This window comes from Malaclemys terrapin, chromosome 1, assembly GCF_027887155.1.
Source record: "Malaclemys terrapin pileata isolate rMalTer1 chromosome 1, rMalTer1.hap1, whole genome shotgun sequence".
NCBI lineage: Eukaryota > Metazoa > Chordata > Testudines > Emydidae > Malaclemys > Malaclemys terrapin.
Window position 1 is genome coordinate 137,201,134 of NC_071505.1, and position 15,271 is coordinate 137,216,404.

The following is a 15,271-nucleotide window of genomic DNA, read 5'->3' on the forward strand; positions in this document are numbered from 1 at the left end:
TTCCCTTTTTTCCAACAGCATCACACCTTTTCAATTTGTGATCCACTATAACCCCCATATCATTTTCTGCGGTACTGCTGCCTAGTCATTGTGACATATTGTACCCCATGTAGGCCCCTCTAGTCACATTGTAACCACTATTATATGATTATGATGTTTTGTACAAAATATGCCTTGTGAGGTTCATGTGAAAAGTCATGTTTGGTTGAGCATTACTATCCTGTTGAATTGTATGTATTACCATCGCATGTGATGTCATGAAGTGTTGCTACATGTTTGTTACTGAAATATGGGGTGAGTGGTAAACACCTACAACTAGCCTTTCAGTGGCAACAAAGGAGCAACTAACACCCTCAAGATAGATTTACATCAGGACTAGCCAGCCATGTGCTGATGGCCCAATAAGAAGAATCCAATCTCTGAATGGGCCACCCATAAAATGAGGTACACACAATTAATGACAGGCTGCGAAACATTTGGTTTAAGTGACTTGCTAAGCATCACATAGGAACTCTGTGGCAGAGGCAGGGATAGAATCCAGGTTCCAAGGGCAGCATTCACCTGCCTTAACAAGAGACCCTCCTTTCTCTTTCTGCAATCCCCTGCCTCACACACTGCACACTTGACAGTTTCTGCAACAAATGAGACAGGGGTCCTACAGACAACAGCCTCCTTCCCTCCACAGCCCTGATTCAGAGCACTGTCTGTCCTGTGCACTGAATGAGGCAGGGGTCCTGTGTAGAAAATAGCATGTTATCATGTAATTAAAGACTGAATCTTAATGCATACGTACAAGTGGGCCAAAATAAATTTACAAGGACAACTTTAATTCTGCCATTTCCTTATTTTTTATGGCTCAACTTTGCAAATTTAATGTTCCTTAAAAGTAATGTTTTGTGCATAATTATCTAGCTTTTTAAAAAAGCAAACTGAAAAAACAGAAGTTCCAAGATGCGGAATCATGTTGACAGCCACATGGGTCATCAGCAGGGTTTGAGCCTTTAGAGCTACCCCACAAACCTCTGCCACTTGAGCTAATGGTGTAACTGACGGCAGTAGTGGGTTGTCATCCTCATTGTGGACCAGCACTAGAGGGGGATCAGAAGATTTTGTCAGAAGGCGTGAGGGTTTACACCCCTCGTTACAGGGCAGAACGGCCTAGTGGCCAGAGTTCACAGAATTGCCCCTGGTTACAGGGCAGCACGACCTAGTGGCCAGAGTCCATAGAATTGCCCCTGGTTACAGTACAGCATGGCCTAGTGGCCAGAGTCCATAGAATTGCCCCTGGTTACAGGGACCTTACCACTGGCTCAGCAGGGGGGTCCTACCAAAACACGCTGAGGACAAGGTCGTCAACGGGGACAAGGTACCAGTCCGTCACCCCCCCCTCCCCCCGGGTCACTTCCTACCAGGTTGGGAGTTGGGGTCTCCCACGAATCCCAAGGTTCTCTGTGGGTCTCAGGGTCCGTCATCTCTTCTGGTTCCTCCTGCAGTACAGGTTTGTGCCAGCCTATGTAGAAGCCTCCGTTCCCAGCAGCTTCAAGAGTGTTGGCTGGTCCTCCGCAGTAGCTTCCCGGTTAGGTCCTTCCCCTGTGGCCACCAGCCCAGACTGAACTGAATTCCCTCCCTTTATACTCCCAGAGCACTTTGTAGCATGCCCAGTATGAACAGGGCGGGACTTCCTCCATCAGAGCTACTGGTCTGATGCTGCTGGGGCTAGTGCGGAGTGGGGCTGCCCCGTCACACACCCTTCACCTCAAGAGGGATCCCCTAGGTTTGGCCGCCTCCTCCCCCTGTCTGGAAAAGAAATCTGTGTTAGCGTGGGCTTTACCCGGGCAAAGAAATACACGGAAGTCGTAGGATTGGAGAGAGAGGTACCACCGTAGTATCCAGGGGTTCGCATCCTTCATACTATGTATTCACCGTAGGGGTGTATGGTCTGTGATCAGCCTGAAGCCCAACAGATAATAACGTAGGGCATCGATGGCCCATCTCACCGCCAGGGCCTCTTTCTCTATTGTGGAGTAACGTTGTTCCCAGGGGAACGGTTTGCGGCTTAAATACAGTATCGGGTGTTCTTCCCTGTCCAATTCCTGGGAGACTATGGCTCCCAGGCCCACTTCCGAGACATCTGTCTGAAGTATAAATTCTTTTGAAAAGTCTGGGTGTCGCCGGACTGGTTCATGCGTGAGTCGTTCTTTCAGAGCTTCAAAGGCTTCCTTGCACTTTTCCGACCACTGCACTTGTTGAGGCTGCGAGTTCTTTGTCAGGTCCGACAGGGGGGCGGCTATGGATGCAAAGTCTGGCACGAAGCAGTGGTAATATCCAGCTAGGCCCAAAAACTGGTGCACTTGCTTCTTCATCTTGGGGACGTGTATGTGTCTGAGGGCTTGCACTTTGCTGATAAGGGGCATCAGTTTCCCCCACCCACGCTGTATATCCAAGGTAGGTTACCTCCTCTTGCCCGAGATGGCACTTTGCCAGGTTGGCTGTAAGACCAGCTGCTCTAAGGGCCTGCAACACCCCAGCCAGATGGCGTAGGTGGTCCTCCAGTTGTCGCTATAGACTACAATGTCGTCTATATACGCTGCCACCTACTGGTCGTGGGGTTGTAAGACCTTATTCATCAACCGCTGGAACGTAGCCGCAGCTCCGTGTAGCCCGAACAGCATCATTATAAATTGGAAGAGGCTGAATGGCGTTGGGAAGGCAGTCTTCTCCTGGGAGTTTAGTGTGAAGGGGATCTGCCAGTATCCCTTGGTTAGGTCTAAGGTTGACAAGTACCTCACTCCCCCGAGCTGCTCCAACAGTTCATCCACCCGCGGCATCGGATATGCGTAGAAGCGGGAGATGGCATTGACCTTTTGGAAGTTGATACAAAAACGGGTAGTCCTGTCAGGCTTTGGGACTAAGATGATGGGGCTGTGCCACTTGCTCTTTGATTCCTCCACGACCCCCATCTCCAGCATTGTCTTCAGCTCCTTTCGGACTGTGTCCCACATTTTCCGGGGTAATGGTCGGTGGTGGTCTCTTACCTTCTGACCAGGAGTGGTTGCGATATGATGACTCATCAGGGAAGTTCGTCCTAGGTGGGCGGATAAGACATCGGGAAACGCCCCTATCAATTGCTGTATTTGCTCTCGCTGTACGGGGGTGAGGCCCGCCCCTAACGTCACCGGCCTTGGGTCCGGGGAGTCCCCTATTAGGGATCCGAGTTCTGATTCCGGAGTGGATGGGCCGATGAGCAGGGCTTCCCTGGTCTTCCAGGCCTTCAGAAGATTCACATGGTAGATGCGCGTCTCCCTCCGTCACCCCGGTAGCCGGACCTCGTAGTCTACTGGTCCAATCCTCCGGATTACCTCGTAGGGTCCCTGCCATTTGGCTAGCAGTTTCGATTCGGCCGATGGCAACAAAAGCAACACCCGATCCCCGGGGTCGAAACTCCGTCCCCTAGTTCCTTGGTTATAGAGGCATTCTTGGTTCGCTTGGGCCTGTATCAGGTTCTCCCGGGCGAAAGCACCTAGCGTTCATAGCCGTTCTCGGAGTTGCAACATGTATTGGGTGGTCCCAAGGACTAAGGTCTCCTGGGCTTCCCACTCCTCCTTCAGGAGGTCCAGGATCCCCCGGGGCTGCCTGCCGTACAAGAGTTCAAAGGGTGCGAACCCCGTCGATGCCTGGGGTACCTCCCTGATGGGTGAACAGCAGGGCTGGCAACAAGATGTCCCAATGTGTAGGGTCCTCCTCCACGAACTTCCTTAACATGGATTTTAGTGTACCATTGAAACGTTCCACTAGGCTGTCTATCTGGGGATGATAGACTGATGTCTGGAGTGTTCGTATATGGAGGAGGCGGCACAATTCCGCTATCAGCTTAGAGGACACATTCGTGCCCTGATCCGTCAGGATTTCCGCCGGTATCCCAACTCTAGCAAAAATCTTCACTAGTTCAGTAGCGATCGCTGGCACTGTGGCCGTCCACAGGGGCACGGCTTCAGGGTAACGCGTCGTGTAGTCCACTACGATGAAGCGGTTTCCTGTCTTACTTCTTTCAAGGGGGCCGGCCAGGTCCATCCCCATCTGTTCAAAGGGTATGCCGACGACTGGCATAGGGATCAGGGGTGCCCAGGACACACCTTTGGCTCCTGCCAGTTGATATTCCGGGCAAGACGCGCAGTAGTCCCGCACCTCCCAGTGTATGCCAGGCCAGAAGAACCGGCGAGCTATCCTCTGGAGGGTCTTCTCCCACCCCAGGTGCTCAGCCCAGGGATTAGCGTGGGTTATTCGGAGGAGGCTTTGTCGCAGCCTCTGAGGGACCAATAGCTGACGGAATGTCTCCTGGGTCTGCGGTTCCTGCACTACCCGATACAGACGATCTTGCCATATCTCAAAGCATGGACCCTGTGGGGGCTCAGGGGTCGAGCCTGCATCGCAACAGAGGCTGGTGGCCTGTTCCCAGGCTCTACTTAGGGTCGTGTCCTCTCTCTGTTCTTGCACAAAGTCCATATCCTGTTCCAGTTCCATTTGAGCCTTCTCGACTGACAGGGGCCTTACAGGGGGGTTGTTTGCGGGGGTCTCTCCCGGCATTGATGTCCCTTCTCCAGGGTCGTCCCGTGATATGCGTCCAAGCAGCCCCAGTCGTGGGGGCCTAAACCCATCCGTTCATGGGTTGGGCGGTTGGTACCTCCAGAGAATCTCCCCGAAGCCCGGCCAGTCTCGTCCCAATACTACCGGGTAAGCTAATCTGGGGGCTACGCCCACGCGAAGACCCCCCTCCTCGCAGCAGACTTCTATCTTCGCCCAGGCCGAGGGGTAAGGGCGGATGTTCCCATGTACACATTGTAAGTGAATCTGGGTGTCAGAGAGTTTGAGGTTGGGGACCAGCCCCTCCCATATGAGGGTCTGGCTGCACCCTGAGTCCACAAGGGCATTTGTGAGGATCCCCCTGACCCAGACAGGGACCACGAGCTTTCCCAGTCCTCTCTTCCGGGCCCTTCTTCTGGCGAACCAGGCTTGTCCATAATTGCAGTCCATAAACGGGCAGTCTCGCCGAAAGTGCCCCTCTTGTCCTCACTCCCAGCACCCCTCTCGGGCCTTGGCGGTTCCCAGGCCTCCACCCGGTGGGCTCCCTCTCTCTCGTGGGAGCGGGTCCCTGGGGGTCGGTACCCAGGCTGCCCTGTGTCTGGGCTCTGGGCTGGGGAGCTTCGGGGTCACGGGGCGGTCGCCGGACGTGGACCCGAGCCCCCGTTCTCTAGGGATTTCCTTTGCCCAGCCCGCCCCTTTGTCCGGAACTTCCTGTTGCCCGGGGTGGCGCCTCGGCCCCCTCGGCAGACAAGTAGTCCTCCATCAATGTCACTGCCACTGAGAGGGTTGCCAGTCAATGTCAGCGTACCCAGGCCCTTCCTCCAGTTAAGCCTTCTGGGTTCAACCACTTCCAACAATGGTCCCGTATCCGTTGGGCCACAGCCTGGGGCTGGGCCCCAGGAAGGTACTGTTCTTTGCGGAGGCGTTGGCGATAGGTCTCCGGGCTAATGCTGGTGTGGTCCAGTACGGCTGCCTTCACCCGGGGGTATTCCAGAGCCTCCCGGGGGTCGAGGCTACGGTAGGCGGCCTGGGCCTGTCTCGTCAGATAGGGGGCTAGGAAGGTGGCCCAGTGCTCAGGGGGCCACCTGGCGGCAGTCACCACCCATTCGAAGGTCACCAGGAACGCCTCCGGGTCGTCCTCTGGCCCCATCTTAGTCAGGTGTACTGGGAACTCCCCTACATTCTCCTTGGGTCCAGCCCCAGCAGGTACGGTGGCTGCAGCTCCTGCCGGGTGTAATAGTGTGGCCATCTGCTGAACCAGGCATTCTTGTTGCGCCTGCTGTTGGACCGCCAATTCCCGGAGGAGCTGGTGCTGGTGCTCTTGATGCTGGGTTATCAGCAGCTGCTGCTGGTTGGCCATCTGCTGCATAATCTGCACCTGTTGTGCTGCTGTTGGGCCGCCTGCTCCTGCTGCCGTTCCAGCATCCACTTTAGGAGCTTCTCCGTCTCCATCTTGGGGTTTAATGGGGTTCCCATGGTTCAACCCTGTTCTCACGGACTTTTCAGCAGGCTCGGATCACTGCCCACATTCTCCACCACATGTGAGGGTTTACGCCCCTCGTTACAGGGCAGCACGGCTTAGTGGCCAGAGTCCACAGAATTGCCCCTGGTCGCAGGGCAGCACGGCCTAATGGCCAGAGTCCATAGAATTGCCCCTGGTTACAGGGCAGTAGGACCTTACCACTGGCTCAGCAGGGAGATCCTACCGAAACACGCTGAGGCTCACCGGGGACAAAGTACCAGTCCATCACCACCACCACCACCCCGGGTCGCTTCCTACTGGCTTGGGAGTTGGGGTCTCCCATGAATCCCAAGGTTCTCCATGGGTCTCCGGGTCCATCGTCTCCCCTGGTTCCTCCCGCAGTAGGGGGTTGTGCCGGCCTGTAGAAGCCTCTGTTCCCAGCAGCTTCAAGGGTGTTGGCTGGTCCTCTGCAGTAGCTTCCCGGTTAGGTCCTTCCCCTGCGGCCACCAGCCCAGACTGAGCTGAATTCCCTCCTTTTATACTCCCAGAGCACTTGTAGGATGCCCAGTACGAACGGGGCGGGACTTCCTCCGTCAGAGCTACTGGTCTGACGCCGCCGGGGTAGTGCGGGGCAGGGCTGCCCCGTCACAGAGGGTTTGACAACTATTTGCTGACCACAGGGGAATGGCCAAACTCAGGGATACTGGTTCTGGCTCTGGAGAGGTGTGTTCTCTAGTGGTCACAGACCCTTCTTCCCCTGTTCCCCCATGTCTAACCCCTTCTGCCCTCTCCTCTCCAACCTGTTCCTATCCTGTCTCTTCCCCATCCCTTGCTCTGTGTCCCAGTCCTATTCTCCTTGTCTACCCAGTTCCAGTCTCCACTCCTCAAGCTTCTCATCCTCAGTCCCAGTTTCCTTACCCAGACAGTCCTAGACTTCACCTCTGGCTTCCCCTGCCAATTTCCACCCTGTTCTCTGTGCTGCCCCTCCCCTCTGGGATCCTCATCTGATCTGTTTCTTACCCTCACCTCGGGTTGTCCTGTCTGCCCCCAGCTTCTGTTTCCTTCCCTGGATGCCTCATCCAACCTCAGGGCTTCTCTACATGAACACTTAGTTTGTGGCAAACTGGGGTGTAAATTTACCCCACACTAGCCTGCTGCACACTGAGTGGCCATGTGGATCCATGTGGTGCTGCAGACTCACATTTTCCTAGTGCTATGAAACGGGAGTAGATCAAAGCACATTAGGGAACTGTTAGTGCACAGCAACATGGTCCACATGGACACTCGGTGCATGGCAGGCCAGTGCAGGGTAGATTTATACCCCAGCTTGCCACAAACTAAATGTTCATGTAGATCTGCTCTCAGTCTCCCCCACCCCATCCTGACTGCTTATTCCAGTCTCGTCACCCAGTTAGTCTTAGACTTCCCCGACACCCTGGTTCCTGATCTGATCTGTCTCTCGTGTCCCCAGTTCCTCCCCCACTGGTTCCCAGTCCCAGACTCGTTGCTCAGCAAGTCACAGGTTCTATCCCCGATTCTTGTTCTAATTACCCTGTCTAGCCAGTAATAGTCTCTTCCCCCTTCCTCCTCCCAGTCACAGTCTCCTTGCCCAGACAGTCCCCATCTCCCCTTTCTCTGCCAGTTTCTGTGTCCCGCCCACACCATTATCCAGTCTCAGAATGTCATCCCCCCCACTCCGCCACCTCCCAGGCTCCTTGTTACAATCTACTCTCTCCCTCATCCTTGTCTGTTTCTTTCAGGATTTGGTTCAGGAGGCTTTCTCTGCACACTGCCTGAGCCCGATAGGGGAAGATAGTCTCACTGCGTCAGGGGTCAGGAGTGAACAGATGAGTCTGCACTCGGACCACTTAAAGGCCAATTAGTCCCCCAAAGAAAGTAATTAGATAAGAAGGTTGTTGAGCTGAGTGGGATAAAGAGCCAAGTAGCCCAGGAGCCCAAATCTGATAAAGAGGCACAGGAAGCACACCCCAGAGGGGAGAGAGAAGGGAACAGGGCTTATTCAGCTCAGTCACACAAAGGCCTCTGGTAAGGGAGATCTCTGTTCCCCTCAGGTCTTGATGAGCGGACCAACTACAGAGGATATTGTAAATAGACTGTTGCACAGGGACTGTAGTGGTATTGATGGAGGGAACTCAACACAAATGGTACAGTGAATGCACAACTAGTGGAGCCTGTGCAGTTTCTGCAGGGTAAGAAGACAGGAGCAGGGGCACGTGCTGGTACACTCCATCGTCTCAGTTCTGGTGCCTGGTGTCAATCTCGCCCACAGCAGCTAGGAGCAAACTTTCAGGGTTTCCTGATCTTCCTGCAATCCCCTGCATTACTGGCTACGCACCTTCCCACTGCTGCAACGAGTGAGAGTGTGGCGCTACAGCCAACAGCCTCCTTCACTACTCCACCCTGATTCATTCCCTGGGCACCGTCCATCCTGTGCACTGACTGCAGCAGGGGACCTTGGTGGAGGACAATGTTTTGGCAAAGTTTGGTATTAATCCAACCAGAAATGAGAAGTGAAAGCTGGATGAGAAGGGGTTGAGAGAGACAAAGTGGCTGAGGTAATATCTTTTGCCAGACCCACTTCTGTTGGTGAGAGAGACAAGCTGCCAAGCTTACACACGGCTCTTCTCTGTAAGGTAAAAAGCTTGTCTCTCTCCAACAGAATTTGGTCCAATAAAAGATATTACCTCCCCCACCTTGTCTCTCTCATATCCTGGGACTAACACAGCTACAACAACACTGAGAACAAGAAGGAAAGTTTTCTAGTATTCTGTCAGGACAGCATCTCTCAAAAATTGCTTGGTGAAGAAACCTCACAACTCCCGTATGTGTCTGTTCTCAGTGATATCTAGTGCACAGGGCAGTTTGTAGATGGCTGACTGGTTATTTGTGGAATAATTCTGAATGGGCCCAATCCTGAGTCCTTTATTCTGTTTCTACTCAGTCTGTACAAAGCAAACTCACATTACAGTCAATAGCTGCCTGCCTGAGTAAGGAACCCTGGGTTTGGTCCTATGAGCTGGCCCTGCACCTCTATCCAGGGAAGATGGGGATTAGTGACTGGAATGGATTTAACTGTAAAGGCCACGGAAAGACTCATCCTCCTCTTCAACAGTCAACGCAAGGGTGTGGAAAAAACCCTGTGAGGAAGCAGATAAACTGCCTGCCGGCACAGTAGGGGTTAAAGGGAGCCTTTGGGCCCAGCTAGTCCCACCCTGTTATACCTGCATCCAATGCCAAGCCAGGGCAGGTGGGGTGGAGGGGGGTTGGGAATGAAAAGAACAGTGAAAGCTGGGCAAGAGGGGGATTGTCACTGAGAAGTTTTCTAACATTCTGTCAGGACAGCATCTCTCAAAATTCACATGTCCCCAGAACATCACTGATACCATTAGAGTTTGTTCTCAGTGATGTCTAGTGCACAGTGCTAGTTTGTAGACAGCTTGCTGGTTATTTCTGGAGTCATTCTGAATGAGCCCAGTCCTGAGTCCTTTATTCTGCTTTTACTCAAACACTCACATTAAAGTCAGTGGCATGGGGACCTCTGGGGTTTGTCCCTATGAGCTAGCCCTGAGCCTTTGTCCAGGGAAGACGGGGAACAGAAAGGTGCACAGAAGGGACATTTACTCTGATACCCCTTTGTCTCTGTGCAGCTTCTTCCTCCTGGTGAGGTTCAGGCTGTGTACTTGCTAGGTGTGCAGCACAAGACATTGCAGTTGTTATTACCAACTAGGGAATTTACATCTGCAAAAGGCAATATATTTTAAGTCTGCAGAGTTTCAAAGTTCTGGCAATGAAGCGCCTTTTTACTAAGTTTTTTCCCCCTTACCTTTTTTATTTATTTTTAAGTACTAGGAAAGTGCATACAACATCCCCTGCTTCCACCCCTCCCCCCCAGCCATGTTAAGAGAATTTCCAGGTTTGTCATTGAAACACTCAAAATCCAGTAAAGGGATAAGATTAAACACGACCCTTGGCTCCCATTGCTGGGAGAGTTGCTAAAACTTTTGGAACTATAGGAAAATATTCTACTCTTCCTTGTGCTATGTCAGAGGAAGATATTATTCCTACTAAATGTTAAGAAGAGAGAAGTTTAATAAAACTTATAATGGGCCCGTAGTTGTAACGTTAACTATTGAGTCACAACAAATGCCTCCATAATATGATATTCTCTAGGCCAGATCTACAGAGTATCAGAGATTTTGTAATTTTCTATTACTGGTTGGTCCAAAACATAGATTCATAGATTCATAGATTCTAGGACTGGAAGGGACCTCGAGAGGTCATCGAGTCCAGTCCCCTGCCCGCATGGCAGGACCAAATACTGTCTAGACCATCCCTGATAGACATTTATCTAACCTACTCTTAAATATCTCCAGAGATGGAGATTCCACATGAAAAGTTACAAAACAGGCTGGGGAGTGCTCTGGACTAACTCTAATTCTGACCAAGCCAGGAGAATCCTCCCATTCCCTGGTCACCCTATGAGGGTGGGACAGAGTCTATATAAATGTCCCACTCTCTGTGCATCTCCCCAGCTCCTTTGACTGGGTGCCTGGGTTTGGATTTTAGCCTAAGGGTAACATTTTCAAAAGTGCCTTAGTGACTTAGGAGTTTATGTGCCATTCTCAAAAATGATTTCAAAGGGCATTCAGGTGCCTGGAAATACAGACAGGTGCCTAGTGGGATTTTCCAAAACTCCTAGGAGTTTGGCACCAGGCACATTTGAAAATCCCACTGGGCACCTATCTGCAGCTTTAGACACCTAAATATCTTTTAAAATCTGGCTCTTTGGCACTTAGAATCAATTGTCTCATTGAAACTCAATGCCAGTTAGGCACCAAACTCTTGTTGGCCTCTTTGCAAACCCCAATGGAAAACCATATAAAGGTTTAAACAGAAGTTTCTTTACGTTTTCCCCTGACAATGACTAAGTTTCCCAAAATATTCCCCCCAAAATGGCAGCTGCCAACTGCAGCCACAGGGCCATGTGGGGCAGGCAGCCCCAGCACCACTAGTGCCCTAATGAACAACTGCATCATAAAGATACCTTCAGCCCTGCAGAGCATGAAGCTCCTGACTGGGTCACAGATCTCTCCCAAATGAGCCTTGACCCACTGGCCACGGGTCCCACAGCTGGCCACGGGTCCCTCTGTGTCGTTGATTCATATTCAGTAAATGAATTGCAAAATGGGAGCCATTCAAAGGGAAAGGAAAGACGGGGCACTGAAACAACTGGAAATGACATAACAAAAATGTTTCACAGTCACACAGGGAGATCCTCAGTGACCAGTGACATGAACAGTAATAATTACAGCTCAGTAATAACAATAATGACAGGACTTGCTCTGGCTTTTGTTCATTTCTCATTAGGGTCACAAGCACACGATGCCCTCTGGGTTCAAGCCCTTTTGTCTCAAGGGATTTGCCTTTCAGGACAGAGCTGGCTGATTCTTACCTGAACAGGTCACTCCAGCATCCTCTCCATGATAGCAGTTATGTACTTCCCATCCCCTGTTCCCGCAGTGCCAGAGAGCCGACTCGGTACCATGACAGGCAATGTCATCCAGCCAAATTTTTCCAGATCCTGCTCCAAAATGAGCTTTGCCAGGGGCACTGACAGCAGCTCCACATCCCAACTGCTTACAAACAACTCCAGCATCTGCCATGTCCCAGTTGTCATCACACACCGTCCCCCACTGATCCTGGTGTTTAACCTCCACTCTCCCGGCACAGGGGCTGCCTCCATCCACCACCCTCAGCTCCTCAGCACCTTCAAAGAGAGACACAGAGCAGGGTCAGAGCGAGCAGGGAACCCCCTCTCCAGCGTTATCACAGCAGAGTCTGCGCCCGGCAGCAGGGGATCTGCGCCCAGAGCCATGAGAATGGGACATGCTCAGACCTGCCTCATGACGCCACTTCTCTCGTCTCAGAGCCTCACACTCGGGGCTGTCAGTGCTGCAGCTCTCACCATTTTATTCCCACTCTGGTGATTTGGGGTGTTTTTACCTGTCTCGTGAGAACACGATAAAAGACGCCAACTCACCGACTTTCCCTTATTCCAAATGGCGCCATCTCCTGTCACTGTCACTGGAGCTGAAGCCAGCAAGATAATAGAATCATAGAATATCAGGGTTGGACAAGACCTCAGGAGGGCATCTAGTCCAACCCCCTGCTCAAAGCAGGACCAACACCAACTAAATCATCCCAGTCAAGGCTTTGTCAAGCCGGGCCTTATCTCTCTACAGTCTGTCGGCATGTGGGAGCGAAGCCACCCTGAGTAAAGTTGGCTGCCACCTACCACTGTTTTTAGTGAGACTGGAACCCACAGGGAACATGTCTGCCCCTGTATGTTTCAGGGAGCTGGACAGGACCCAGGGAGTGCGATGGGCAACAGAGACCCTGCGAAAGTAGGATGAGGGGAGTGAGGGTAGCAGGGCAATGGGGAGGGCAGGAGGCAGAGTTAAGGTGTGCAGGGGGATGGGGTGCAGGTGGCATGTGAGCAAGAGAGAGGAGTGGGGGGCAGGATCTGGGTCAGGAGGAAGACATGGGGAAGGGAATGTCTGGAGCAGGGGGGCAGGAGGGTAGGAGGTAGGGATATGGAAGGGAGAGGGTCTGTAGTGGGGGACAGGAGGAAGAAAGGGGAGGAGGTCTGGAAAGTGGGATCGGAGGGAGGTGTGGGGAACCAGGGACAAGAGGGTGCAGTAGAGAGGGAGCAGGAGGGAAGGATGGTTTGGAGAAGAGGGTCAAGAAGGAGGGGCAGGGAGAGGAGGAGGTCTGGAATGGGTGGCAGGAGAGAGGAATGAGCAGGGGAGGGGAGAGGAGTGGGGCAGAAAGCTTGACCGGGGAGGGGAGAGAGTGGAGTGGGGGTGGGATGGAGGGATGGGGAGAGGAGGGGATCTGGAAAAGGGGGAAGGAGGGAGATAGGGTTGGGAAAGGGAGATCTGGTGCAGGGGGCAGGAGCAAGGGGAGGGGAGGTTTTGAGAAGGTGATTAGGAGGGTAGGGGAGGTCTGGAACAGGGCCAGGAAGGAGGAGATGTGAAGGGAGGTGGGGATCTGGAGCAGGAAGACAGGAGGGAGGGGAGGTGGGTCTGCAGTGGGGGTGGGAAGGAGGGGTGGAGAGAGGAGGAGATCTGGAAAAGGGAGAATGAGGAAGGAAGAGTGTGGAGGGGGAAATCTTGTGCAGAGAGGGGAGGGGGGTCTGGAACAGGGGCAGGAGGGCGGGGTAGGGAAAGACGGTGGTGTAGAGCAGTGGGTGAGAAGGAGCGGAAGGGGCCTGGAGTAGGGGGGCAGAATGGAGGGAGGCATGGGGAGGGGAAGTGGGGATCTGGATCAGGAGGAAGGGGAGGGAAATGGGGTCTGGAGTATGGGGGCAGGAGGGAGAGATAGTGAGGGGAGGGAAGTTTGGAGCAGGGGGCAAGAGGGAAGGAAGGATGGGGAAGGAAGGGGAGCGGGCTGTATCGTGAAGGAAGGGCAGAGAAGTTGAGGGTCAGAAGAGGTCAGGGAAATGTTGCTGTTTGCAAAGGGCTAAACCAATCCTGTCGTGTTACGGTGACATTATAGCTAATGTGAATGGTTGATGTCAGAGTGAAGGTCTCCAATCACTCTATCTGTAACTCACCCCTGTACAGTAACAAAAATTCTGTGTGCGAGTGTGACTCATGCTGCATTAATTAGCTCAGTGGGTCTCAAACTATTTCTCAGTCAGTCCTTCTTCTGTCAGAGGAACTGAACCAGGAGGGAGAGCGAAGGCAGCGCTGGGTAATGGACGGCAGTTCCCGTCTCAGGGGTGAGGGGAGGGTAAGCGCAGTCTCCAGCTGAGCAGCCAGGGGGAGTTGTGCAGTTTGGGTGCATTAAATGGTGACTTTTCAGCCTGCGATTCTCACCCCCACTCTGGTGTTGGTGCCACTAGGCATAGCTACCAGGTAACGCGGGGAAGTGGAAGGCCATAAGTGCCGATGAAACTCCCCTGCTCTGGGTCTAAGTGAGCCACAGTAACTCCATCTTGTGAACTTTAACCTACCCTACATGCTAACAGCCTACATGCTGAAGCAGAATATGTAATGGTCAGCTTTTTCTAGCAGACAGCTGCAGTTTCGCTCGCACTAGCAGAAGCAGTAGTGATAAGGGGGGGGGAAGGGGGAGGGAGAAGCCTGCTACGTCTTAGCTTGCAAGGCCGAAGATAAGCATGCGAACGGGAATTTTTCTAATATGCCACAATGTGCACCTGCTGTAACTGCTTGGGACGGGAGGGGTAGTGGGGGAGAAACAGACAAAGCTTACACAGAAACAGCTTGGAATATAAAAAGGGAAAACTTGCTTGTATTTGCTGCGCTTGATTTGAGACATGCTGGTCTCCTAGTGCCTATTCAGAGCCTTTGAATAAATTTGGTTTGCTTCTCCACCCTGGTGTGTCTATTGGTGCGGCGCACACCGGGCAACGATCTCTGTTGCCCCCTCGGGGCCCTCTGGGCCGGCAACAGTTTTGGTGCCCAATGTGGGCTCAAGGCTGAAATTTAGCCTTGCCCGGATCCCTCCTGGCGGCCGACAGATTACGGCGACGACCAACGCCCAGCGCACACCGGTGACTTCATCGAGGGCTTCGGCGGAGACGTGGTTTGATCGACCCCGGAGGGCACAACGGTGCAATGCACCCGAGTAGTGGAGAAGCAGTTGGGGGCGACGGTGAGGAACCGGACCTTTGGATAAGGTAGGAACAGTCCAGTGAGGACTTTACCTGTTTTGACCTGGGGACGCCCAGTGTCTCCCTAGAGTATGGGGCAGGGACAGAGTACAGCCAGTGGGGCACAGTGTACGCCCTTAGAATGCATCCTAGCAAATTGGGATGTGTTTAGGTCAGATTCGATGCTTAGAAGTAAATTAAAAAGGTTCTGTCCAGTTGACTGGCCTCAATATCAGCTAGAGTGCCAGGAAAGGTGGCCACCAGAAGGATCACTTAATTACAACACCATCCTTCAGTTACTTTTGTTTTGTCAGCAAACAGGTAAATGGAATGAACATCTCTATGCGTATACGTTTATGGTGTTAAGAAATAGGACTGATATTTTGCACAAGTGCCATTTGACTCCGACAGGCTCGGTAGTAACTGCTGCTAATCCCCAGCACCCTCCCACAGTTGTAATGACAGAATCGGTATCTCCTTCGGCTCCAGCACCCCCACAGGCTCCAGAGAGTACCCCCTCGGTGGGATTG

At 52.8% G+C, this 15,271-nt stretch overlaps 1 pseudogene; it reads right to left on the reverse strand.

Annotated features, from left to right (window-relative positions):
• LOC128832155 (antigen WC1.1-like) overlaps positions 1-12,396 on the reverse strand; it is a 36,161-nt pseudogene extending 23,765 nt beyond the window's left edge.
• Between the last annotated feature and the right edge of the window lie 2,875 nt (positions 12,397-15,271).